Below are 12888 nucleotides of genomic sequence, written 5' to 3'. Positions count from 1 at the left end.
TGAAAACACAATGACCCAAAATTTGTGGGATGCAATGAAAGCAGTCCTAAGAGGGAAATTCATAGCACTGCAGGCTTACCTAAAGAAACAAGAAAAATCTCAAATCAACAGTTTATTCTTACACCTAAGGGAACTGAAAAAAGAACAGCAAATTGACACCAAAGGGAGTACAAGGAAGGAGATAGGAAGGATCAGAATGGAAATAGATGAAATAGAGACCCAAAAAAAAAAAATATATATATGTATATAAATAAATAAACATACAAAAGATCAATGAAACCAAGAACTGTTTGGTTTTTTTTAAGAAGATAAACAAAATCTACAAACCTTTAGCCAGACTCATTTAACAAAAGAGAGAGGACCCAAATTAATAAAATCAGATATGAAAGAGGAGAAGTGACAACAGACAACACAGAAATACAAAACATATTTAAGAAAATACTACAAGCAACTATCCACCAACAAATTAGACAATCTGGAAGAAATGGATCATTTTCTAGAAGCATACAACTTTCCAAGGCTAACTCAAGAAGAAACGGAAAATCTGAATAGACTGATTACTACCAAGGAAATTGAATCAGTAATCAACAAACTCCCAAAAAACAAATGCCCTGGAACAGATAGCTTCAATAGCTTCACAGGTGAATTTTACCAAACATTAAAAAAAGAATTATCACCTATTCTACTCAAACTATTCCAAAAAATCCAGAAAGAGGGAAGGCTCCCAAACTTTTATGAGGCCACCAGCACCCTGACCCCAAAATCAGACAAAGGCATTACAAAAAAAGAAAACTACAGGCCGATATCCATGAACATAGATGCAAAAATCCTCAACAAAATATTAGCAAACAGAATTCAGCAATACATTAAGAAGATTACACACTAAGATCAAATGGGATTTATTCCTGGTGTGCAAGATTGGTTCAATATCTGCAAATCAATTAATGTGATACACCACATTAAAAAAATGGAAAATGAAATTCATATGATCATATCAATAGATGCAGAAAAAGCATTTCTATGCAGAAAAGCATAGAACTGATCAATGTATTCAGTAAAGTAGCAGGATACAAAATTAATATTCAGAAATCCATTGCATTTGTATGCACCAATAATAAAATATCAAAAGGAAAAATTAAGAAAACAGTCCCATTTACAATTGCTTCAAAAACTACAAAATACTTAGGAATAAATTTAACCAAAGAAGTAAAAGACCTGTACTCAGAAAATTATAAGACACTGAAGAGAGAAATTAAAGAAACAAATAAACGGAAACACATACCATGTTCATGGATAGGAAGAATTGATATAGTTAAAATGCCCATACTGCCTAAGGCAATATATAGATTCAACACAATTCCTATCAATATACCAAGGGCATTTTTCACAGAAATAGAAAACATAATCCTAAAATGTATATGGAACCATAAAAGACCCTGAATAACCATGGCAATAGTGAGAAATAAGAACAAAGTGGGAGGTATTAAGATACCTGACATCAAATCATACTACAAGGCTATAGTAATCAAACCAGCATGGTATTGGCATAAAAACAGACACACATATCAATGGAACAGAATAGAGAGCCCAGAAATAAATCCATATCTATGTGGTCATTTAATCTACAATAATGGAAGCAAGAATTTACATTGGGGTAAAGACAATCTATTCAATAAATGCTACTTGGAAATCTGGACAGACACATGCAAAAAAATGAAGTTGTACCACCTCCTTACACCATATATAAGAATAAATAAAAAAATGGATTAAAGACTTAAATGTAAGATCTGAAGCCATAAAACTCCTAGAAGAAAATATAGGAAGTAAATTTGCAGGCATTACCCTTAGCAATAATTTTACTGATATGGCTATGGAGAAAAGGGATCCCTTATGCACTGCTGTTGGGATTGCAATTGGTGCAGCCACTATGGAAATCAGCATGGAGGTACCTCAAAAAACTGGCGATGGAACTACCTTATGACCCAGCAATCCACTCTTAGGTAATCCAAGTAATCCAAGATGCTAATTCAAAAAAATGTATGCACCCCTATGTTTACTGCAGCACTATTCACAATAGCCAAGACTTGGAAGCAACCAAAATACCCATCGGTAGACGACTGGATTAAGAAACTGTGGTACATTTATACAATGAAGTATTACGCAGCCATAAAGAAGAAAGAAATCTTACCATTTGCAACAGCATGGATGGACCTAGAGAACATTATGCTAAGTGAAATAAGTCAGACAGAGAAAGACAAATACCATGTGATCTCACTTATATGTGGAATCTAAAGAATAGAATAAATGAACAAACTAATCAGAAACAGTCTCAGAGATATAGAGAAAAACTGAGGGTTGCTAGATGGAAAGGGGGTGGGGAGGAGGAAGAAGGTGATGCGATTAGAAAGCACAAATTGGTAATCACAAGGTTGCCACAGGGATATGGAAGACAGTTTGGGGAATATAATCAATATTGTTGTAAAGATTTTCTAAGGTACCAGATGGACACTTGTCTTATTAGAGAGACCACTTCAGGGATGATGTAGATGCCTGACCACTGTGCTGTATACCTGAAGGAGAAGCTGAATAACAATGAATGTCAACTATAATTTTATATATATATATATATATATATATGTATATATATATATAATTTTATATATATATATATATATATATATGTATATGGTCACAGGATGTGGAGTACAGCATAAGGGGTAGAGTTAATGGAATTGTAACAGCTGTATATGATGTCAGAAGGGTAGTAGATTGGGGGAGTAGATTGGGGCTATCACTTTGTGAAGGGTGTAAATGTCTATTACATTGTTTTGTACACCTGAAACAAACAAACAAAAAAATTCAACTCCACTTTATGATGTTAAAAATAATAAACAACCACTTAAGAAATTAAGAATAAAAGCAAACTTCATTAAACAAATAAAACATGTATACGTGTAACATACATATACATGATGTGTAATATAAACATGATATGTAATATAAACATATGCAATTTGGAGGTTTTAATAATTTCCAGTTAATCTTAAATACCAATTAAATCAGGATCAAGATAATTATTTAATTTTAATTTTTAAAATTTTACATTGTAATGAGGCACTAAACAAGGCAGTAAAACAACAAAAACAAAAGTGGTGTGCAATATTTGAAAAGTAAAAAAAACCCTTTTGTTATTAGGTTGGTGCAAAAGTAATTTCAGTTTTTGCAATTATTTTTAACCCTTTAAACTGCAATTACTTTTGTAGCAACCTAATATTTAAACAGGATATGATTATGTGTAAAGAGAATGCAATAATATCTATCAGATATGTTTTTAAAAAACATGATACAACCATCCTAATTTTATCAGTATACATTAGAATCCTTATTTGTCAGTTTATTAACAGATAGCTCACAGACGAGTAAGATTATTAACAAGGTAAAATTGGTAGTTCAAAATAATCATGGGAAATAAAGTATAGCATAGCAAATATAGTCAATAATATTGTAAGAACTATGTATGGTGTCACATGGGTACTAGATTTATTGGGGTGATCACTTTGTAAGTTATATAAATGTCTAATCACTATGTTGTACACCTGAAACTAATATAATATTGTATGTCAACTATAATTGAAAAATAAGCAATTATTCAACAAACACAAAAACCAATATGCATTTAAAAATACTTAATTTCAATGATAGGAGTAGATATACATAATACTGTAATACTTATCGCTTCTCGGCCTTTTGGCTAAGATCAAGTGTAATATTGTAATACTTAGAGGCCAAGACACATGCATAAAAATGTTCATGCAATATATGTATGTATTGTTCATGGGAACAACCCAAGTTTATATCAACATGGGAATTGATAAACACAGCATGGTAGAAATTTATGAAATGAAACATAATTCCACAATTCCAATGAATGCTGCTCAACTGCATCTCTCTGCATGTATCTACATTAAAAATTATTGTGTATAAATGCAAAGTTAATAATAATATGCATGATATATCATTTATTTAAATTATTTCAAGCAATAGTAAGTAATTTTTGTGGATTTATACATTTTAGCCAAAAATGGAGCCATACACTTTTTATCCTCTATCATGATTAGTGAAGGAAACTAAACAGAACGGTTTTTAGTAAAGGAATTCATGCTGGGCATCTAGGAATGACCTTCACCCCACATCCTCTGTGCCAGCATAATTCAGAGGTAATTCACCATGGGAACAATCTACAGGAAGGAGGAATGGATGCAAGGAAGGCCTCTGCAGAGAAAGTTGCTGCTCCCACTTTTAAAATGTTGATTCATAGTGACAACTATCAGATGCAGACAGAAGTGACCTACGTTCACTTTCACATCTCGTATCACTGGAGCAAACATCAAACTAGCCAAACAGCTAACACTTCTAGAGGACCAAGGAAGCAAGGCAGTCTGCAGAATCATTTCTGCTGTGTTTCATCTGGAAGCATGGTGAAAAAGAAAATTTGGAGTATTCACTGCACAAGGGGATTGACAAGGGGATTGACAGACTGCATGCAACTTATTACTGCTATAGCAATAGAAGTAAGGGGCCACGGGGATGGGATTAGAAAAGGCACCACAGGGCCTCATTTCTCTCTGTATTTTATATTTATTTCTAAAAAGTATCATAGACAAATAAAAAAATTGTAAGCAAGTTTAACCTAGGTGCTAGATTTCTAAATATGTCATATTATTTCCACTCTTATCTGTATATTTGAAATATTTCAAGATATAGTATACATTTGTTCTTTCTATTAAAGTATTCTGAATTTGAAATATACTGGGAGTGCCAAAAAAATGTATACAAGTGGACATTTTGGTCAGTGTTGCTCAAGCAGTAGTTCGCCATAATCAGGAGTGTCTAGACACTGATAGTAAACACTTTGGGCACCTCTTGTAATTGCAGAAGTCAAACATGACTTGTATTCATCTTTTGTTATAGGTATATATTGAGTATTACAATTTTAATACAGTTTTCCTGTCTTAAAATGTGTATACATTTTTTGGCACCCTCTGTATACTTTTGTCTATTGATAAGATTGATAAGATGTTATAAAATTGAGGACAATTATCTTGTTCAATCCTTGGTAGTCATAAAAACTATCCAAAAGAAATCTCTCTTCGGGAATACATAATGACACATTACAAAGTCAGATAACGAAATTTGTCCCTCAGCATATTTCTAGAAGGCAGATTTTTATCATATTTTCTTTATATACATAGATTCGTTATAATGAATGATATACTAATTACATTTTGAAGTGAAAGTATGTACTTTTATTTAACACCAATAATCAGTCTAAGGTTTGTGTGTGTGTGTGTGTGTGTGTGTGTGTGTGTGTGTGTGACTTTAACCAGTTTTGGCTTCTTGTCTTTACATTCAAACAACAAGAATCACTGTTTTATTGTTCAAACCTTGTAATATAACTGAACTATTGTACACCAGACACGGGCTAAATTCACTTAACAGTTCAGAGAGAGGACACTTGACTGCTGGGAGGCTCAGTTCACTGCCAGGTGTTGCCATGACAACCACACAACTTTGCATCCTGTAAGTTTGTTAATAAAAGATCCTTACTGATCCTTACTAATTCCCCTTAATTCTTCTAAAATATTAAAGCTCCAATTAACCACTGGTTCCCACGGAGGGATGATAAAGCTTTAACTATTGCTAATTGGGAGGCTACTTAACAAGGCTCTGTGGGTGCTCAATTTAACCAAACTCATTAAAAGTTTTTGCCACAATCCCAGGAGCCTTATGTAATGAGCCCAGACACTGCTCTTCCAATTAAGGTATTTCCCTTCCATGCTTGGAGCGCATTCACCTATGATTAGTGTCTTGCTGTTTGTTAGTGAATACTCCAACCCCACAGATGTAAGAGAAAAAAAAAGTGAATCAAAGATTCTTGGAAATTATCTAGATTTCCAGGCAGTGGAAAGTGTCTCTCTACTTCTGTTTACCAATTTCATTTAAAATATAGTAACAGAAGGCTCCACAGTATCTCTCAATACCTTTTAGAACATATATTAACATAAGTATGCACATGTGAGGGATTGGATAGTATGTCCAACAAACCCAGTAGTGATTAGGAAGGATTGTGTGGTAAACTCCCAAATCCAGAAGTCTGGGAAGATCCTGTTATTTCTAGTCACTCTTTGCTTATGAATAATTTAATATGTGAGCATTTAAAGAAACTAAACAAAAATGTCTTAACTTTTAGCAATCATTTTATTTTGTTGTCCCATATTTGACACAAAAAGGGAGGGCAGGGGAAGGAAGACTATCAACCTATTTTATTTCTGAGGTCCTTTACATCTTTTATTTCATACAACCATTACTTTTTTACTAATTAATGTATAGTTGACATATAATATTACATTAATTTCAGGAGTACAGCATAGTAATTTGACATTTATATTCCTTATGATGTTGTCATCACTATAAGTCTAGTAAACATCTTCACCATACGAAGTTATTACAATATTATTGACTGTGTTCTCTGTGCTGTACTTTACATTTCCATGACATTTATTCTATAACTGAAAGCTTGTACCTCTTATTTCCTTCATCTTTTTCACCTATCCTAGCACACTTCTCCGCTCTGGCAACCATCAGTTTATTTTGTTTCTTTGGGTCTGTTTCTGTTTTGTTTTGTTTGTTCATTTATCTTGCTTTTTTTTTTTTTTTTTGAGATACCACATATAAGTGAAATCATATGGCATTTGTCTTTCTCAGTCTCTCTTACTTCACTTAGCATAATATCCTCTAGGTCCATCCATGTTGTTGTAAATTGTAATATTTCATTCATTTTTATGCCTGAATAATATTCTTTTGTATATATATTACATCACATCTTCTCTATCAATTCATCTCTTGATGGACACCTAGGTCGCTTCCATATCTTTGTTCTCATAAATAAATATAGATGTACATATTTCTTTTCAAATTAGTGTTTTTGTATATTTTGAGTAAATACCTAGTAGTAGAATGATGGGTCCTCTGGTAGAACTATTTTTAATTTTTTTTGACAAATCTCCATAATGTTTTCCATAGTGGCTGCACCAATTTACAACCCCACCAACAGTGCACGAGGGTTCCCTTTTCTTCACATCCTCGCCAACACTTACTGTTTGTTTTTTCAATAATAGCCACTTTGACAGGTGTGAGGGGTTATCTTATTATAGTGTTGATTTCCTTTTCTCTGATGATTAGTAACGTTAAGCATCTTTTCATATGTCTATTGGCCACCTGTATGTCCTCTTCCAAGAAATGTCTATTTAGGTCCTCTGCCCATTTTAATTGAATTATTTGTTTATTTGATGTTGACTTTCATGTGTTCTTTATATATTTTGGATAAAACCCTCTCTGAGATATATCATTTGAAAATATTCTTTCCTTCAATAGGTTATATTTTGCTTTTGTGAATCATTTCCTTCACTGTGCAAAAGTTTTTAGTTTGATGTAGTCCTATTTGTTTATTTTTTTGCTTTTGTTGTCATTGCCCAAGGAGACACATCCATAACCATACTGCTAAGACCAATGTCAAAGAGCTTACTGCCTATGTTTTCTTTTTTTTTTTTTTTTTTTTAAATTAAATTTATTGGGGTGACAATTGTTAGTAAAATTACATAGATTTCAGGTGTACAATTCTGTATTACATCATCTATAAATCCCATTGTGTGTTCATTACCCAGAGTCAGTTCTCCTTCCATCACCATATATTCGATCCCCCTTACCCTCATCTCCCACCCCCCACCCCCCGCCCCCCTTACCCTCTGGCAACCACTAAACTATTGTCTGTGTCTATGAGTTTCTGTTTCTCATTTGTTTGTCTTGTTCTTTTGTTGTTTTTGGTTTATATACCACATATCAGTGAAATCACATGGTTCTCTGCTTTTTCTGTCTGACTTGTTTTGCTCAGCATTACACTCTCAAGATCCATCCATGTTGTCACAAATGTTCCTATATCATCTTTTCTTACAGCCGAATAGTATTCCATTGTGTATATATACCACAACTTCTTTATCCATTCATCTATCGAAGGACATTTTGGTTGTTTCCATGTCTTGGCCACCGTAAACAAAGCTGCAATGAACATTGGAGCACACGTGTCTTTATCTCTAAATGTTTTCAGATTTTTTGGGTAGATACCCAGGAGAGGGATTGCTGGGTCATATGGCAATTCCATTCGTAATTCTTTGAGAAACCTCCACACTGCCTTCCATAACGGCTGCACCAGTCTGCATTCCCACCAACAGTGTATGAGGGTTCCTTTTTCTCCACAGCCTCTCCAACACTTGTTGCTATTTGTCTTGTTGATGATAGCCATTCTGACTGGGGTGAGGTGATATCTCATTGTGGTTTTGATTTGCATTTCTCTGATGATTAGTGATGTTGAGCATTCTTTCATATGTCTATTTGCCATTTGTATGTCCTCTTTGGAGAAATGTCTCTTCAAGTCCTCTGCCCATTTTTCAATTGGGTTGTTTGTTTTTTTGTTGTTGAGTTGCATGAGTTCCTTGTATATTCTGGATACTAGCCCCTTATTGGAGGCACTGTTTGCAAAAATCTTCTCCCATTCAGTTGGTGGCCTCTTTATTTTGTCAATGGTTTCTTTTGCTGTGCAGAAGCTTTTAAGTTTCATATAGTCCCATTCGTTTATTTTAGCTTTTACTTCCATTGCCTTTGGAGTCAAGTTCATAAAATGCTCTTTGAACCCAAGGTCCATAAGTTTAGTACCTATGTTTTCTTCTATGCAGTTTATTGTGTCAGGTCTTATGCTTAAGTCTTTGATCCATTTTGAATTAACTTTGGTACATGGTGACAAATAGCAGTCCAGTTTCATTCTTTTGCACGTGGCTATCCAATTCTCCCAGCACCATTTATTGAAGAGGCTGTCTTTGCTCCATTGTATGTTTTTAGCTTCTTTGTCAAAAATTATCTGTCCATATTTGTGTGGTTTTATTTCTGGGTTCTCAATTCTATTCCATTGGTCTATGTGTCTGTTTTTCTGCCAATACCATGCTGTTTTGATTATTGTAGCCCTGTAGTACAAGCCAAAGTCAGGAAATGTGATACCTCCATTATTGTTCTTTTTCCTTAAGATTGCTTTGGCTATTCGGGGTCTTTTGTGGTTCCAAACAAATCTGATGATTTTGTGTTCTATTTCTTTAAAATATGCCATTGGGATTTTGATGGGGATTGCATTGAATCTGTATATTGCTTTGGGTAATATGGCCATTTTAACTATGTTGATTCTTCCAATCCATGAGCACGGAATGTCTTTCCATTTCTTTGTGTCTTCTTCAATTTCTTTCAAAAATGTCTTATAGTTTTCAGCATATAGGTCTTTCACATCCTTGGTTAAGTTTATTCCTAGGTATTTTATTCTTTTTACTGCAATTGCAAAAGGAATTGTTTTTTGTATTTCTTTTTCTGAGATTTCATTGTTAGTATATAGGAAAGCAATGGACTTTTGTGCGTTGATTTTGTAGCCGGCAACTTTACTGTATTCGTTGATTGTTTCTAATAGCTTTTTGGTGGAGTCTTTAGGGTTTTCTATATATAGCATCATGTCATCTGCAAAGAGTGATAATTTAACTTCTTCATTCCCAGTTTGGATGCCTTTTATTTCTTTCTCTTGCCTGATTGCTCTGGCAAGGACTTCCAACACTATGTTGAAAAGCAGAGGTGATAGGGGACATCCCTGTCGTGTTCCTGAACGTAGAGCAAAGGGCTTCAGTTTTTCTCCATTAATTATGAGATTAGCAGAGAGTTTGTCATATATGGCCTTTATTATGTTAAGGTATTTTCCTTCTATACCTATTTTATTAAGTGTTTTAATCATAAATGGATGTTGTATCTTGTCAAATGCTTTTTCTGCATCAATTGATATAATCATATGATTTTTGTCCTTTATTTTGTTTATGTGATGTATCACATTGATGGATTTGCGTATGTTGAACCATCCTTGTGCCCCGGGGATGAACCCCACTTGGTCGTGATGAATAATCTTTTTAATGCATTGTTGTATTCGATTTGCTAGAATTTTATTTAGGATTTTTGCATCGGTATTCATTAGAGATATTGGTCTGTAGTTTTCTTTTTTTGTGTGATCCTTACCAGGTTTTGGTATCAGGGTAATGTTGGCCTCATAGAATGAGTTAGGGAGTACTGTCTCTTCTTCAATTTTTTGGAAGAGTTTGTGCAGAATTGGTATTAGATCCTCTTCGAAGGTTTGGTAGAATTCACCAGTGAAGCCATCTGGTCCCGGACTTTTGCTTTTGGGAAGGTTTTGGATGACTGATTCAATTTCGTTACTGGTGATCGGTCTGTTTAGATTTTCCAGTTCTTCATGGTTCAGCCTTGGAAGGCTATATGTTTCTAAGAACTTGTCCATTTCTTCTAGGTTGTTGAATTTGGTGGCATATAGTCCTTCATAGTATTCTTGGATGATCCTTTGTATTTCTGTGGTGTCCGTGATAACTTCCCCTTTTACGTTTCTGATTTTGTTAATCAGTGTCTTCTCTCTTTTTATCTTAGTAAGTCTAGCCAAGGGTTTGTCAATTTTGTTAATCTTTTCAAAGAACCAGCTCTTTGTCATATTAATTTTTTCTATTGTCTTTTTGTTCTCTATTTCATTTAGTTCTGCTCTAATTTTTGTTATTTCCTTTCTTCTGCTGACCTTGGGTTTTACTTGTTCTTCTTTTTCTAGTTCTTTAAGGTGTAACATGAGGTTATTTATTTGGGAGTTTTCTTGTTTCTTGAGATAGGCCTGTAGTGAGATAAATTTCCCTCTTAAAACTGCTTTCGCTGCATCCCAAAAATTTTGGTAGGATGTATTTTCATTGTCATTTGTTTCTATGTATCTTTTGATCTCTCCTCTAATTTCTTCTTTGACCCAGTCCTTCTTTAAAAGTGTGTTATTTAATCTCCATGTATTTGTGTTTTTTCCCGCTTTCTTTTTACAGTTGATATCCAATTTCAAAGCCTTGTGATCAGAGAATATGCATGGTATGATTTCAATCTTCTTAAATTTGTTGAGACTGATTTTATGTCCCAATATATGGTCTATCCTTGAGAATGTTCCATGTACACTAGAAAAGAATGTATAGTCTGATGTTTTAGGATGAAGTGCTCTATAAATGTCAATTATGTCCATTTCATCTAATGTGTCATTTAGGGCTACTATTTCGTTATTTATTTTCTGTTTGGATGATCTATCCATAGCTGTCAATGATGTATTTAAGTCCCCTAGTATAATTGTGTTTTGGTCAATTTCTCCCTTTAGTTCTGTTAGTAGTTGCTTGGTGTATTTCGATGCTCCCTGATTGGGGGCATAAATATTGATGACTGTTATGTCTTCTTGTTGTACAGTCCCCTTCACCATTATGAAATGTCCATCTTTGTCTCTTGTTATCTTTTTCACCTTGAAGTCTGTTTCATCTGATATCATTATGGCTACACCTGATTTTCTCTGGGTACCATTTGCTTGGAGTATCAATTTCCACCCTTTCACTTTGAGTCTATGCTTGTCCTTGTAGCTGAGATGTGTCTCTTGGAGACAGCATATGGTTGGGTTTAGTTTTTTGATCCAATCTGCTACTCTGTGCCTTTTTATTGGTGAGTTCAGTCCATTTACATTTAGGGTGGTTATTGATATGTGAGGATTTCCTGTCATTCTATCCTTAGTTTTCTGGTAAGGTTGTGTCTCCATTGTTTCTTTGCCTTTTTGTTGTTGTCTATTATTTCTGTGTGGTGGTATTCTATGATGTTTCCCTCTGTTTCTTCTTTTATTTCAGTATATATTTCAATTCTGGATTTATTTTGAGTGGTTACCCTTAAGTTTATGTAAAAGAAAGTTTGATATTTAGAGTATTCCATTTTCTTCAGCACGCTTACTTTCTCCATTCCCATATTCCGGTTCAGGCCTTTACTCTCCCCCTTTTTGAGTTGTGGTTGCCACAAATTGTCCCTGTTGATGGTGGTCGAATAGCCTCCTTTAGTATTTCTTGTAGTGCAGGTCGTGTATTAGAAAATTCCCTCAGCTTCTGTATGTCTGGAAAGGTCTTTATTCCTCCTTCATATCTAAAGGATATCTTTGCTGGATATATTATTCTTGGCTCATGGTTTCTCTCTTTCAATAGTTTGAAAATTTGGTTCCACTCCCTCCTGGCTTGTAGAGTTTCTGCTGAAAAATCTGATGATAATCTAATGGGCTTTCCTTTGTAAGTTACTGTCTTCTTTTCCCTGGCTGCCTTGAGGATTCTTTCTTTGTCGTTGATTTTAGACAGCTTCAATACAATGTGCCTTGGAGAAGGTCTGTTGGGATTGAGGTAACTAGGTGTTCTGTTTGCTTCTTGGATTCGAGGGTCCAGTTCTGTCCACAAATTTGGGAAGTTCTCATCGACAATTTGTTTGAATATATTCTCTGTTCCCTTCTCTCTTTCTTCTCCTTCTGGTATGCCCATTATTCTTATATTGCTCTTTCTGATGGAGTCAGAAAGTTCTTGTAGAGTTCTTTCATTTCTTTTAAGTCTCAAGTCTCTTTCTTCTTCAATTTGTGTCATTTCCAGGTTTCTATCTTCGATGTCACTGATTCTTTGCTCCATCTGGTCAACTCTACTACCTAAGCTGGTTATTTCATTCTTAATTTCTTCTATTGAGTTCTTAATCTCCAGAAATTCTATTTGGTTCTTTTTTAAGATTTCAATCTCTTTCGTAAAATGCTCATGCTGCTCTTTGATTGAGTTTCTGAGTTCCTTTAACTGCCTATCTGTGTTTTCTTGTATCTCGTTGAGTTTTTTCAGAACTGCAATCTTGAATTCTCTGTCATTTAAGTCACATATTTCTGTATCT

The 12888-nt window shown here is 34.3% G+C and overlaps 1 pseudogene; it reads left to right on the top strand.

The window, feature by feature from the left end:
• The first annotated feature begins 3731 nt into the window (after positions 1 to 3731).
• LOC141567384 (U2 spliceosomal RNA) lies at positions 3732 to 3896 on the top strand (annotated as a pseudogene).
• The last annotated feature ends 8992 nt before the right edge of the window (positions 3897 to 12888 follow it).

This window comes from Rhinolophus sinicus, chromosome 5, assembly GCF_057876585.1.
Source record: "Rhinolophus sinicus isolate RSI-liver-muscle chromosome 5, RSI-T2T, whole genome shotgun sequence".
NCBI lineage: Eukaryota > Metazoa > Chordata > Mammalia > Chiroptera > Rhinolophidae > Rhinolophus > Rhinolophus sinicus.
This window is presented reverse-complemented; position numbering and strand designations above follow the sequence as displayed.